Genomic DNA, 16,596 nt, shown 5'->3' with positions numbered 1-16,596 from the left:
GTTGTCATTCCCTATATTTCATAAATGAATGTGGACGATTTATGGAACTAGATCCATACTTATTAAATAACCTAAGTACCCTTAACCCTCTCATTCTCATCATAACTCCCAAAATCACAAAAACATCTCTACTAAATTCCCTCTAAAGAGTTTTCTTCTTCATTATGCAAAGGTCAATGTATGTGGGACTTCATACATGGGTACCTTTCACCTTTGGAATCCCAAAATTTCTCTGTAATTTCTTTGTGATTTCTTCAATCAAAAAACTCTAATTTTATGATTTGCATTGGGTCTTCTCAATTATGATATATTTCAATGCTATTAGCCTTTTTATGCATAATCACACCATATTGCATGATTTTAAGATGAATTTCAATGATTCATGATATATGTTATTTTCAATTATGATTTATGACTTATGATCAAGATTTTCAAGTTATATTCAATGAAAACTTTATTGAATGATTTTCAAGGTTTATGAATGATTTATGAAAGGTTTTGAATGATTATTCTATGACGTTTCAAGCAAGTTAACAATAGGGTGACCTAAGACCCTCAAGATGTTTTATGAACAAGTTTTATGAAACATGATTTATGACAAGTTTACAATTTACGATGATTATTTTTATGATGTTGATTGGTATAGATTATTGTCCTTCCTAATGTATTTCATGAGCTATTCCTATGATGTATTTGTATTATAAATGATATTTTATTGGGAGTTGTACTTAGCATCGAGTTGACTAGTGGCGATTATCCATATCCCATAGCTATGTGCCATCATAGGATTAAAGGTGATTAGAGGCGAGTACCCAATCTAAAGGAGATTAGAGGCGCGTACCCAGTCTAAAAACTAGAGGCGAGTATCCGGTTCTCATGATGATAATGAGGTTTTGAAGCATTGACCAATGAGATAAATATTTTAAATTGTTTTCATGATTTTACTCATGTTTTAAGATATTGGTCTCGCATCTCGTGATTCTTATTGATTATGTCCTATGTTTATTGTTCATGCATACTTAATGCATTTCATGTACTAACACATACTTTTACCTACATTGTATCATAATGTAGAGTCCGACGATCACGTCTATCCTCTCATTCGTGGCTAGAGCTTGCTATAGTTGTACTTTAGTGGTGAATCTTCATATTTCGAGGACATGACATTTTAATTTCATATTGTCATTCGACTATGTCATTACTCTTATGTTGTCATGGGTGAGCTAGGTGTTTCTCTTAGGCCTCCATCGAGTTAGTAGAGGCATATTAGATATTCATGTAGTCTATGTTGTCGTTATTTCTCTTTTGAGACTTATGTTTCTTTTATAGAAACTATGCTTCCATATCTTGATTTAGTTTTATTTGCTTATTTACCTTAATATGCTCATGAATGATGTGCTAAAAGGCTTGGTTGGGGTCCCTCGAAATTCTAATCATCGTGTCACGGTTAGGCCCTAGTTCGGGTCATGACATCTAGTTACAGGATCAGTGATGTTTCTTAGGTGAAAACGATAATGATCTCCGACGTCTTTTATTCCTGTCTATCTATGGTGAAAGTTGTGTCATTTTTTTTATATTTTCTCATAATCTTAGAAGCTCTTGTACCTATTTAGACAAGTTCCTAGGGAGGATTTTTATTGTATTCTTCAAAGGTTTTATATTAAAATTTTAAGGTTGGAGATTATTCAGTCATGAGTTAAAGTATTATAGTATATTTGATATTCTTCAGCATTACCTGCTTAAAATCAGATGGTAAAGATTCACCTATTTAGGTGTTAGAGAAGGTGTAGGCATGACCCGATAGTTGGATCATGATACATATTTCACTACTCTTTTTTGGCTATTAATGATTTTTTTATCAAACTTCCGCATGTATTTTTGTAAGGGTTCTCCTATCTAAGTGTTAGAATAGGTGCTTGCACATCCCAGTGAGTTGGATCATGACGTTATTTTGTTTAAATGCTGGAATAATTTTTGTATAGATCAAAATTGCATGTTAAACACCGTATGCTATGTCTTATGGATCATTGGGTGATCTGAATTCTTTGAAAGGTGTGTTGGTCCATGAGTGACCGAATTATTGTATTTAAATACTGAAATGATTGTTGTGTAGATAAAGATTGCATGTTAAACACCGTAGATTATGTCTTAGGAATCCTTGGGTGGTCTGGTTACTTGAAAGATGTGTTAAATTATGTATGGATTGTTGTTAAGGTTTTGGGCATTTTCATGTAGTGGCTTAGTTAGGTTGATGACTTGGGATTTGCTTATATTCACTTATTAGAACTGTTTATGTCTGTCAAGATAGTCCAGGAGTTATCTAATAGGGTCTTGAGTCAAGGTGGTTAAGTAAGAGTCTTGCAGGTGGTTCACTAAATAGGCCAAGGATCAAGGTTGTTGCCATGTTATCTTCAAGGTGATGGACCGATTAATAGGGATAGTTAGTAAATTGAATTCAGGATTGAAATCAGTAAGGTAACTCTAGTGTTTGGTAAGATGAGTAGGCTTAGAAGCCTTAATGTTATAAGGGGTCAGGTTATGAACAAGATAGAAGGGTGGAATGATTCCGATGGGTGGAGTTGGCAGCGGAATGAGGTAGGGAGGTTTGAGAAAAAGTGTAAAAAGTTCTAGGTTATTTACCCGAGGTAGTAGAAGCGTGTTGAGAAGGGCTTAAATTGTGTGACTTTCACATTGCATGCTTCTTTTGAATATTACATGATATTATGTGGTGGATTCGAAACGATCGGTAATGTCTACTAGTACATGTTGTTTATATTGATATTATTCTTGTTATTCCACTTGGAATAGTCTAGGTGCAGGACCAGTGATATTTTATTAGGTGAAAATTATTATGATCTCCCATAGCTTTTATTCCTCTCTGTCTATGGAGAAAGCTGTGTCAATTTTTTTTTACGTTATCTCATAATCTTAGAAGCTCTTATACTTGTTTAAACAAGATCCTAAGGAGGATTTTTATTGTATTCTTCAAAGATTTTATATTAAAATGTTAAGGTTAAAGATTATTCAGTCACGAGGTAAAGTATTATAGTATGTTTGATATTCTTCCGCAATACCTGCTTAAAATTGGATGGTGAAGATTCACCTATCTAAGTGTTAGAGTAGGTGTAGGCATGAATCGATAGTTGGATAGTGACACATATTTGACCAAATTAGGGTGGGGAGGGGGATTGAACTTTTTTTCATTTTTTCATATCAAGTAGTCAATTATTGGAGCAGACAGTAAAAAAAATCAATTGATGCAAAAAATAAAATGGTACCATATATTTTTATATTATATTTATATGGCATTATAATATATAAATATGCCCTTTAACTTGACCTCATTTCATATTTATGTCCTTTAATTTTGGGTGTGCACAAATAGACACTTAAACTTGTATAAAATTGAACAAGTAGAAACATGTGTCCTATGTGACACAATACATGTAGGATGTCACGTAGGACACAAAATTATCAAGTAGGATGTCATGTAGGACGAATGTGGCTATTTGTTCAAGTTTTGAATAGTAAAAGTGTCTACTTATGCACTAGTAAAGTTAGAAATCATAATTGTCAGCTGAAACCAAGTTAAAGGTCATATTTATGCATTATGCATATTTATATTAATTTTGACATCATTAAGATTGAATCCTAGCAACTTATTTTGCAAAGCATTTTTTGTTAGAAATATTTTTCGAAAAAGTATTTCTAGTTAGTAGTTATATATGTATAGCTTAATTTGAAAAGAACTTTTATCAATAGTAGCGTAGTATTTGTTTTTTTTTTTGTAATTAACCCTTGAAGGTCAATTTTTGGAAATTCTCAGAAAATTACCATTTTGATCCTTCTGATAGTTTCCTCGAGTCATAGTTGAACAGTATATGAGATTAGATTTAAAACTGGATCGAAAAGTTGAGATTTTTGAAACTTTTGGAGTTTTGGATGTTTTAAAGTTGAAATGATTTATTTTAATCAACATTTGAAGTTTCAAATCTCAGAATGAAATTCTTTCAGTTCCATCAGCACCAGAACGTGACTTTTGGATTAGTAGGACTATTGGCTCGGGTCTTGAGGAGTTGAGGTATTTAGATGAGTTTTGAAAGAGTTTTTGGTGTTTTGAAAGCTGAAAGCATAAGCTAGTTGACCAAAGTCAACAATTGGTGATAGCTAGCTCGAAATGGAATTTCAACATTTTTGTTAGCTCCGGAATATTGTTTTGGTCTATATGTACTATTAGTTTGGGTCTCAATATTTTTGGCTTGATTTTGGGCTATTTAGACGAGATGCGGAAAAAGTTAATGCTAAAGTTTGACTTTAGTCAAGTTCGAGGTTAGAAAGGTCATTTTCGAGTTTTGATATTTCCACTAGGTCAGAAGGATGATTTTTTGTCTAGTTGAAGGTTTGGTTCAGTTTCCAAAACTTTTGGATGAGTTTCATGTCCTTATTTGAAAATTTAGAGATTCTAAAGTTAAAGTTGGCTTTGGACAACATTGAGTTAAGGTGACCTTGTTTGGGTGTTTTGATAATTTCATTGAGTCTGAAATATTAATTTCCAATCTAGTAGCATATTTGGTTTGTGTTCGAGAGGTTGTGGATGAGTTTTGGGTGAATTTTAAGCCTTTTTGAGTGCTTTAGTGTTGTTTCAACAAATTGTGTTAACTAAAAGTTTCGTTATTAATTTTAAGACTCGAATTTTTTCCCAAACTTCTGAAAGTTTGAGCATGAATTATAGGACTTATCTGCAAAGTTTGGTACATTCTTGTTAAGTCGAGATTGAACTTTTATTGCAAAATATGAAATAAGTGTTTACCGAGCAGAAATAATATTGAATGAGCAAAAGAGCATGGAATCGAGCTTCAATTGAACGAGTAGGCCGTATTATTATTTGGAAGATTCAGGAAAAAGAATCGGGTCATTTCCTATCGTATGAGGGAGTTACGATCTTTTTAGTGAAAATTTAAGTGCTAGCTTCTAGCGCAAAAATATTGTTGTTTAGGTATTTAAATTTCAGCATGTGTTCATTTAGTCTTTTGAGCATATTGAGAGTTCTAGAGTTTGGAATGGAGTGATTTTTGCTGCTTTCTTCTCTATTTAACATGGGGGTTAATATCCAATCCTCAATTCGGTATTCTCTCATGATTTCTTCATCTGATTTTTTTCCCTATCAACAAATTTCTTGGGAAAGTAGGATTTTATCGATTTGGACTCTGTTTTTTATGAAAAGACTATATTTAGGATCTTTATGTTATTGGTAATCTGATTTTGGCATAAACTTTTGATTCATTAATTATTTTTATCATATTAACGTGTATAATTTGGAGTTTTTTCGGTAAACTTAAAGTTTGATAAAATGAGAATTTCAAAATTGATTTTAGCTCCTTTTTTGATGAAATTTTATATTTGAACTTTTCTAATGCGTAAGATATTTTTCAAGAAATATTTTCATATTTGGATCGGAGTTTCGGATCCGAATATTGAGAATTTTTCTTATCAACTTTGATCTTGTGCTTTGGGCTTTTGGGATGGATTTCAATTCCATTTTAAAAATGGTTTTTACCGGTGAGTTAAGAAAATCCTTGGATTACGTAACTTAATACAAATTTTTAGATTTAATCCTAATTTTTGAAAATGAGTTTTGGATCAATTTAACCTTGATTTTTAAAATCTGTGATATGAGTCTTGTTAGTTTCGAATTCTTATTGTGATTTCATTTATGAATAAATTGTGTTGATTATTTGTCATATATTGATATACTTAATAAAGCATTCTACAAATAATAGGTGCGTTATGTTATGAAATAATTTTGGGAGAATTCAAATCAATTAATTTAGTAACTAGTACTTATTTTAATAATAAAATTTAACGCACTGATAAATATTCCATCCCAACAACTCATACTATTTATCCATTAAAATTCAGCAACCAAATAATAGATTTTTCAAAGAATAAAATGTCAAAATTTTGATTACATATTTAATTATTAAGTTCTTATTTTTAGATATAAGTTGGAGATAAATAAGATTTACTTTTTTATCACGTGTTGAATATACTATTAAATAGCACAACATCATATGAATTAAAATTATATAATATAATAAAGTTATATATATCATTCAACGTAAAATATAATATTTACACAGTCAATTTTTTCATAACATGGTATATAAAATTATATAATATTATATATTTTTAAAAATAAATAATGTATCAATATTATATAAGAATCTTTATACACACTTTTACACTATTTGTAACAATTATACAAACTTATATAAAACTTGAATTTCATCTCCTATACTTCTAACTCGTGAAAATAGATGAATAATATTACCAAATAGTTCAGATATTAATTAATAAAATATCTCTGAATTTATTTTGTTTTTTTGAATTATTTTAGCAGAATGATTAAACTTTAGGAAACATTAATTTATCTCCTTTTGCGCTCTTTCTCACGTTATTTGATGAAAATAATTGTGAATTGCAGTTGAGCGAGGATCAATTCTCAAGACTACTTTATACTCCATTACACATAAAATAAATGTATATAATTGAAAAAAAAATACTTTTTTCTAAATGTGTAACAATGAAGTCATAATGAGCTATTTCTAGAACAATTGCGCAAACGCCAATTACGTATCATGCATGCAAACCTGCTCTCATTCATGCGTGACACGTGACAATTCACTAATCATATGCATGTGTGACAAGTGTCTAACATGTATGAAGTGGATTTTCCCGCTGGGCGAGTGTACGATCTGGCTTCACACCTCTCGCCTACCTATTTATGCATGTTTGGCAAGCGACAATCATGCAAAACACGGCCGAATTCATCGATGACCCCTAAAATTGACATTAACTTTCACTTAGATATCTCAACTAGATTCTGTTCATTCTAGACACCTCATGTCGGACTTGCTGTGTCATTTTGACACTTTTTTTTACAATCAGCAAAAATATATGATGTGTGTGTATTACACTCGCGAATGACGTGTAAAGTGACGAATTAAACGATGACATTTGTCATTTTTGTCAAAAATAATTCTTAAATAATGAATTTGGAGTAAAAATAAAAAGTGACCAAATGAATCAATGACACATGCTATTTTTGAAAAACAAAAAGATTTAAACCATTAAAGAGTTGCACATCCCCCCCCCCTCTTTTATTGTCTTCTCCACATACCCCTACCCCTTTGCAGAAATATCTGCTCACACCCCCGCACCCCACCCTCCGGCGTTCTGATTTTCTTCTCCAAATACCCCTGTCCTTTTTTATTAATGTTTTCTCCAAATATCTTGTTTTGCTGAAATAACCGCTATCTTTTTGTCTTTTCCATCAAATACCAAGTTCTATATAGCTCTAGAATTCACCAAAATTTTTTCATTTTTCTGTAAATAATTCTTTTAAGAAAGAATTTCATTAATATTTAATATTTAAATCTTGAAATTGGTCTATTTCCATTAATTTTCACCATTTTTTTGTAACTATCTTCATTCACCATTGATGGAATTTAAGTTAGCAAAAATGGTGGATGAAAATACAGAAGAAGAAGGAAAAAAATTAAAATGGACTAAATCAGGTCTTTCACACGGTCAATGAGTGTATCACACTTATTATGTCATGTAGGCAAAAAATGTCAAAATGACACAGCGGGATTCGACATGAGGTGTCTAGAATAAACAAAGTCTAGTTAAGATATTTAAGTGAAAGTTGATGCCAATTTTAGGAGGTCACCGATGGATTTAGCCCGCAAAACACCTTCTTGCATGTGCTACATATGAACATCACGGGTGGCGTATGTCATGCAACGTGATGTGTGTCGCGCTAATCAATCATGATTACATATATCATATTTTTTAATCATTCATGTATAGACATCTCCAAATTATTGAAATAGCTAATTAAATCTTCACTTTTCATTAAAATGGAAAGTTACTTAATTGTCTTAAAATTACCTTATAAATTTTAATTTTTTTTTAAAGTAGTACATTAATTTAGTAAACTCAATTTAATCACGTGGAACATATATCTTACATTCTCCTACATGGCATATGTGATATCATTGGCTTAATGGGTAAAATAAACATTCTTACATTATGTACATATTATGAACTAGAATTTTTAACTTCGTTAATCATTGTCATTAAGTAATTAATCAATATGAATAATGCCGCTATAATTTAATTCGACATAGTCATTTCATGTACTATAATTCTAATCAATTACTGGACACAATCTATAATTAGAAAGCACATTATTGATTCAACGATAATGCTTCAAACATCTTTATTAAAGTAAAAACCCGTTATCATCATTTTCTCAACACACACCCCTGATGAATATTTGTATTTATCTTTCTTTTTTTCCTCAAATTTTGGACATTATTTTTCATTTTTTCTATTCATATGATATATTAAAAAATCTAAATATTATTTCATAATTACATTCTCTTAATTATTCTGATCTTTTCGGCCTAGAAATCCCACGAGTCATTGTTATTAATTTACTAATAATTTATTATGCAATAAAATAGCAATATAAATCAAAAAAACTAAGGCATTTTAAGAAAACGAAATGAAAAAACTTTAATTTCTAAAATTTTCGGAGGTTGAATAGTGAAAGGGGATTTTAATATAATTTTGAATGAAAGAAGAAAAACAAGGAGGGTTGGTTTTCACTCAGTATGAAGCATTGAATTTTCATCAGTGCATCAATTCTTGTACATTATCGGAATTGAAATTCACGGGAAATAATTTTACTTGGTGGAATGGAAGAATAGAAGAGGAGGCTGTTTTTAAGAGGCTTGATAGAGTTTTTGGAAATCAAGAATTCCTCAATTTACTACCTACCAGTGAAGTGCATCACCTAGTGAGACAAGGCTCAAATCATGCTCCCTTATATGCCATTTTCAATTCGGAGGAGGAGGTAGTGATTAAGCCATTTAAATTTCTTAACTTTTGGACAAAACATCCTAAATTCAAGAAGTTAGTAAAGGATAATTGGTATGTAGATTTTGCGGGAAGTCCATTTATGGTGGTTCAGACAAAATTTAAAAAGGTGAAAGGAGTGCTCACAAAATGAAGCAAGGATACATTTGGGAATATTTTCATTGAGGAGATACAATTAGAGGTCAACACAAATGCTGAAAATAGAGTATATTTAAAAAAGACTGAAGCTGATTTTGAAGAAATATCTTTTCATTGAGGAGGAATTTTGGAAGCAGAAAGCACGAATGAGATGGTTTAAAGATAGAGATAGGAACACAAAAAAATTTCACAACTATGTGAAAGGAAGGAGGAAGAAATTATTTTTAAGGAAGATTCATACCCAGCAAGGTGATGTGGTGAATTCTAGTGAAAATATAAGGGTGGAAGCAGTATCTTTTTCAAAAAGCATTTTAAGAAAGAGATTACTAGTGGAGGGGAGAAGATATTGCAGTAGATTCCTAAACTAATCACTAATGACCATAATGGACAGATGGGTAGAACACCAACAATGGAGAAAGTAAAAGAAGTGGTTTTGGCATTAAATGGAGAGAGCACTGGTGGGCCTGGTGGTTTCTTAGGACTTTTCTTTCAAAGCACTTGGGAGATAATAAGGGAAGATGTTACACATATGGTGAGGACATTTTTTTGAGGGTAACAAATTCCAGATTTGCATCTCATACGAATCTTGTTCTGCTATCAAAAAAAGAGAGAGTATCACATTTTATTGATCTCAGACCTATAAGTCTAAGTACTTTTTCTAATAAAATCATATCGAGAGTTTTACATAAATGATTAGCAAAATACTTATCTACTATTATATCAAAAAATCAATCTAATTTCATAAAGGGAAGAAATATTACTGAGAATGTGTTGCTGGCTCAGAAAATTATAAAGGATATGAATGTGGGAAAGAAATTTCATAATGTGATGGTGAAGTTAAATATGGCTAAGGCATACGGTAGAGTCTCTTGGGTATTTCTAATCAAGGTGTTAAGGAGATTTGGTTTTTCAGAACTTATACTAGATATGGCATAAAAATTAGTATCGAGTAATTGGTATTCTGTACTAGTTAATGAAAAGTTATATGGGTTCTTTAAATCCACAAAAGGGCTGAAGCAAGGAGATCCTCTGTCTCCTACCTTGCTTATTATTGCTGCAGAAGTACTTTTAAAGGGATTGAATAAGTTACATGAAGATGGAGAATTCAAGGGGTATGGCATGCCAAAATGGAGTCCACAGATCAATCATCTATCGTATGCTGATGATACGATTTTGTTCTGTTCAAATGAGAAAAACTTTATCAAAAAAATGATGTCAGTACTTAGGAAGTATAAGAAGGTCTCATGTCAGATGATTAAAATTAATAAAAGTTTTTTTCTATTTTCATGATAAGTATAAGAAAGTTAACAGGAATTCTGCCTGGTTCTTTTCCTTTTACATACCTTGGTTGTCCAGTGTTTTTTTGACGGGAAAAAATAAAGTATTTTGAAGACTTCGTACGAAAGGTGCATAGAATTAGATTAATGTTATGGCATAACAAGTAGCTGACATATGGAGGAGAGTATATTTTAATTGCAAATGTGTTACAATCTATGCATATTCACTTGTTATCAGCTATGAATCCTCCTAAAAAAGTCATCAATAAGTTACATCAAATATTTGCTGATTTTTCTAGAGTAAAGCAGAAGGAGAAAAAGGAAAACACTAGATAACATGGGAGGAAATGTGTTATCCAAGGAGGAAAGGACCAGTAGGATTTAAATCTTTACATGATGTGTCAAAAACTCTTTTTTGCAAATTGTGGTGGATCTATAGAACTAAGACTTCCCTATGAAACACATTTATGTGAAACAAGAATTGTAAAAAGCACCACCCTCTTATTGTAAAAGGGACAGGGGCTTCACATGCTTGGAGAAAAATGGCGGAGATAAAAAAAGAAGTAGAGCACAATATATGGTTGGAGGTCAAAGAAGGTAATGTGAACTTTTGGTTTGACAACTGGACTAAGCTTGGGGCTTAATACTATTTAAAAGAACAAAGAAAAAATGAAGAGGTGATAGAAATTAAGGAGTTTATTGAGCAAGGAGAATGAAATATTCAGAAATTGAAGGGGGTATTATCAGAAGTGATGGTTTATTACATTGTTGAATGTATAAGCCAAAACAAAGTCAAGAAGAAAGTGATAAATCTTGGTGGATGGAGAACTCTAATGGAGAATTCACAGTAAAGTCAGCTTTTGAATATGTGAGAAAAAAGAAAGAAAGAAGTTATTAGGGAGATGGCATGTGGAGTAAAGGGGTGTCATTCAAAATAAATTTTCTTCTTTGGAGATGCTGCAAAGGGAGAGTGGCCACTAATGATAATTTGAAGAGAATGAGAATTATTGGTGCTTCCAAATGTTACTATTGCAGTGGAAATTATGATCAGAAAATAATGGGACACCTTTTTCTAACAACTCCCATAACCCAAAACCTATGAAAGAAGTTTGCTATTTGAGTAGATATTCCAATGGAAGGAAATTTGCAACAAGTAATATCCAAATGGTGGAGAGCAACAAACAATATGAACGTTAAGACAATCTTTCAGGCTATCCAAGCCTTTCTAATGTGGAAATTATGGAAAAAAAGATATGCTTGGAGACATGGCAAGGAGGCAACACACTATAAGTTGCAGCAACAGTGTCAAGAAAAGGTATACCAACTTATGTAGACACTATACCCATGGATAAAAGCTCCTAGGAAATAAGAAGGTTTAGTGAAGGTGATAAAAGGGTACAGACCAAAATTACATTACTATCCAGTGACATGGGAGAAATCAGAGATGGAAAAGCTCAAATGTAACATTGACAAGGCAAGTAGCAGCAATCCAAGAGAAAATTCATACAGTTTTTGCACCAAAAAACATAAAGGAAATTTAGTACATGCAGAAGCTAGTAAGATGTAATCAGGAAGCAACATGGATGCAGAAATAATAGCAATGCTACAAGTCTTTAGATACTGTAGAAACAAAACCTTGAATAATGTGATTGTGGAAACAAATTCTAAGATTCTAGCAAAAATGGTTAAAACGATAATTGAAAACACCATGGGAGCAAGCAGAGGGGATAGAGGAGATATAAGAATTAATAATAATCACACAAGCACAGATTAAACATGTTGGGGAGGAAGCACCACAACTAAAGTTTGATATGATGAAAATAATGAAAATAAATTAGACACGAGAATTTTATGTGGAAACCCCTCTAAAAGATAGAGGGGAAAAACCACGGGGTAGAAGGATCTCACTATTTTATTATGGAGTATACAACTCTCAAATACAAGGAGAAAACAACAATTAACACTTCTCTCCTGTAAAAGGAACAACTACTAAAGAGGACACTCAAGACTACAATATTTATCTTGGTGTATAACTCTCTTTGTATTCTTACTCTCTCTTTTTGGGATTTTTGGATGATATAAATGAGGGCATTAGGCCCTCTATTTATAGGAGGAACAAAACGCGTAAAATTTCTTTTACGCGCTTTGTATTTCAGAAAATGTGTTGCCAGCATTTTCTACACATTTGTTTTTGCTGTTTTTCCAACAAAACAACTGTACCTTTTTTACTTTACCATTTTTCAACAATGGCTGCCCTTCTTTTTCCACAGCAATTTATTGCATTTTTTTATTTTCTTTGCATTCTCCCACTTGAAAATTTAATTGAGAATCAATTAAGTCTTCACATCATCCTTTCTACCCAATTAATGCAATGTTACGTTTCTACTAGGCCAATAGAAGATCGACACCATATAAACTTGTTACTGTTGATCGGCTTTGTAAACATATTTGCTAGGTTGTCATTAGTGTGAATTTTCTGAATATCTACACTGCTTTCTTCCACCTTCTCACGAACAAAGTGATACTGAACTCGTATGTGCTTTGTCCTTGAATGAAATGCCGGATTCTTTGCAAGGTGCAAAGCGCTCTGACTATCACAAAATAAAGCAACTCTCTCTTGTTTGTGCATGAGCTCCTCCAGTAACATCTGCATCCATATTGCCTCTTTGCTAGCTTGTGTAGCTTCTACATATTCTGCTTCCGTTATAGATGTAGCCACGATAGATTGCAGTTTTGAAACCCAGCTTACAGCTCCTCCAGCAAGAGTAAACACATAACCTGTGGTGGATTTGCTTTTATCAAGATCACCTGCATAATCTGAATCAACATAACCTTTAACAGTAAAGTTTGATCCTCCATAACACATTGCAACATCTAAGGTACCCTTGATGTATCTCAGGATCCTCTTAACAGTATTCCAATGCTCTCGGGGCGTAAGAAACTTGGTATCAGAACACAGAGTTCAAGAGTCCTAGGGTTTCTATGAAGCCGTGTCTAGTAGAGTTGTTACAACCCGTATTTTTGTACATTTAGACATTTGGGATAATTGTAACAAGTGAAGGATAATGCTACGTTTTGGTCTTGTTTGATACATAAGTTGGTTATGGAATTTTGGAGGTGGAAATAAAAAAATTGGAGGTTCACAAAATGTAGTTTATGAAAACATATGGACCAAGGGATTGGGCTTGGAAAGAAATCAAAATAATAAGAGAGGCCCAATCATAAGCCATGGCCCAAAACAAAAGAAAAAGGAAAGGGAGATTCAAGCCCATATGATTTAGTCATGTTATAAAAGAATAGAAAGGGGCTAGTTAGTCATAAGGTCCTAGAACATTCAAGAAAAATCAAGTCATCAAAAGAGAAAAGAAGAGACCGAAGCTAGAAAAAAAAAAGGAAAAAAATTGCCAAGTTCTTCAACTTTGATTCAAAAATCTCGTTTTTCTCAAATTCTTACTAAGTTCAAGCTCCTCTTCAAAGGGGTATAATTGGGTAAGCGAGAGAACTACGATTGTGGCAAGTCGAAAATTGAAGAAAAGGTAAGAATTCTATTTTTTATGTTATGGAAGAAGTCTATGTGTTGTAGCTAGTAGAATTAACTGGAAATCATGTAATTGTGATGTATGTGGGTGTGTGAACATGTGGGTGTGCAAGTGGGTGTGTGTGGCCATGTGGTGTGATGGTTGGAAGAAGAGGAGTTGAACTTTATTTAGCTTGTTAGTTGTGTTGTTATGGCGGTTATGGTGTAATTAAAAGTTGAACGATTCGAGACGGCCTTGAAATTGGTTACAAGTTGTTATATGAAATTATGTGATTTTAGTATAGTTTTATGAAATCATGGAAGTGGAATTTTAATATGGGGATTATTGTTATTCTTAATGAATTTGGAGGAAGACAATGCGATTTGGTAGTTCCGTTGTGTTTGTAGAAGTTTTGGGTGGATTATGATTTTGATGGAATTTTTGGTATATTGTATGGAATAATGTTAATTTCTTTTGAATTATGTTTAAATGGTCTTGAGCTAGTAAGGGAATAAGAAATTTTGATATTAGTTTGAAGGTGTGAAGTTGGAGTAGAAATTGTGGCCTTATGTAATAAAAGAAAGAAGAGAAAAAAGAAAGAAGAAAGAAGAAAAAGAAGAAAGACTACTAGTGTAAATTGTGTTTTGTAATAATTGCTAATATTGTTAGTATGATGTGGTTAGTGTGTAAATTATTGGGTTGTGGTAATTGAATTTGAAAGAAGGGATTAGATTGTTATTGTTCTTATTGGAATTGGAAGGTCTTGGAGAAAGTAGTATATTGATTTGGTATGATTGTTGGTAAATTGGCCGAGTTAGATTCTCGAGGATGGTGTATTTACAGGGGAAGTGTTGTCGAAATTTCGGTAGACAAAATGTTAGTTTATAATGAGGTTCTTGGATACCTATAGCTAATGTTGACATTTATTAATCTTGTTATAGATTTTGGAAAGGCCAAGAGTTAGGTGGGGTGACTAAGGAAGCGGACAAGGTATGCAAGGCTTACCCTTTTTTTTCAAGTCATGATTCCGATGTTATGGTTTCATAAGTGCTTCCATATATTCTTTGTTTTTAAAAGCTAGGTGTCAATGGTCCCAAGGAAATGACTACTTTTTCCTACAACCCGTCAATGTTTTCCAAAATGTCTATAGTTTCCCAAAACAAAGGTTTACAATATTACAAGCTTTTATGGCAATGACGATGGATATGTTTTACAACGACATTGATGATGTCGAGGATGAGAATATGTCTATGATGGCTAAGATAAGAACGGCTTCATGTATGTAATGTTTACTCTTCTTTCTCTTGGCATGTCTTGACATAAGTATATAGAGCTACTCTTCCTTTTGGCATGAGTTTTATAAAACAAGTATATGTCATTTTGTACAATTTCAAGAAAGTCTTATTCGTAGAGCCACTAGGATGGCCAATTTTCTTGAGTTTCCAAAGGATATTTTCTCGTGCTTAGATACGTGTACATGATTCCAAAAGTTTTATTTTGATATAATCCATGGTAATTTTTTAAAGGTACTTGACATGACTCTTATCTTGATTTTGAATCATAGCTCATTCCGATTATTCTACGAGTCTTGAAAATTGGTCATATGTGCATATGTATACGAATTGGCGTCTTATAAGATTGTGACCTTATTCTACGTTCTCTTAATATTATCTTTCATTGATAGTCTCATCCTATAATAATTGTTCCTTCAAGGTGAGACAAAGCGACCGTGATTAATTCATAATATAATCGGAGGTTACCGACCTTCCGTCACTCCGATAGATACATGACTTTCGTTGAGCTCTCCTACATGCTGTCTATATGTATATGTATATGTATATGTATATGTATATGGGGGATATGGGGAGGTGTATATGTGGCGCTATAGACGCATTCCCACCTGATCAGTTGGAGTAATTTTCATCCTGGACGCGGGATGCCCGGACGCGGGACATATGTGGGAACGCCGACGTTGTTCGGTGATATGACTTCTATTTTCTATGCATATGAAAAATATATGTTTTATATGATAAGACAAGCATGCATGGCATCCGGCCTAAAAGGGCACTCATATGTACAGGTTACTCTCTTATCTCACTATATGTCTATGATTCTATGATATGGTTATTCATACCCTATGTTCTTTATTATGCTGATTTTCATGCCTTACATACTCAGTACATTACTCGTACTGACCTCCTTTTCCTTGGGGGCTGCGTTTCATGCCACGCAGGTACACACAGACAAGTAGAAGTTACTATAGAAGATGTTCCAGCGGGGTTAGCAACTCCACTTGTTCCTGGGGTGCTGTCGAGTAAGATTATAAACGCTATGATGTTTCATTCGAAGTTGGAGACTTTGCAGACAGAGTTGTGGGTATAGAGTGTCATCTTTGTTAGCGGCGTCACCAGCCGATATGTTATTATGTCGTATGTTATGAGTGTTATGGGATGATAGATTTTGAAAAAAATAATTCACGAAGCTTAGTTATGTTTTCCATTTCTTGTTGATGTAAAAGTCTAAGAGATTAAGTATGTACTATGAAGCAGCGGGTTCGCTCGGCTCCAAGCATGGGGTCGGGTGCCCATCACACCCTGTTGAGATCGGGGTGTGACATTCTGGAGTTTCGATCTCAGCTTGCTCTTGTTCTTCGTGCTCTAGTGCTGCTTCAGAAGAAACTGAAACTTCTTCTATTTCTTCAACTTCAACTGTAGTAG

At 33.0% G+C, this 16,596-nt stretch overlaps 1 long non-coding RNA gene across 1 annotated transcript; it reads left to right on the top strand.

Moving 5' to 3' along the window:
- Nucleotides 1-13,813: 13,813 nt before the first annotated feature.
- LOC129888397 (uncharacterized) lies at nucleotides 13,814-16,182 on the top strand. The gene is made up of 3 exons (XR_008766653.1): nucleotides 13,814-13,897; nucleotides 14,821-14,869; nucleotides 16,113-16,182. It is a non-coding gene; the product is annotated as an uncharacterized LOC129888397 (long non-coding RNA).
- Nucleotides 16,183-16,596: the final 414 nt, after the last annotated feature.

Source organism: Solanum dulcamara, chromosome 5 (assembly GCF_947179165.1).
Source record: "Solanum dulcamara chromosome 5, daSolDulc1.2, whole genome shotgun sequence".
NCBI lineage: Eukaryota > Viridiplantae > Streptophyta > Magnoliopsida > Solanales > Solanaceae > Solanum > Solanum dulcamara.
The sequence above is the reverse complement of the archived record's forward strand: the minus strand, read 5'-3'. Positions and strand labels throughout refer to the sequence as shown.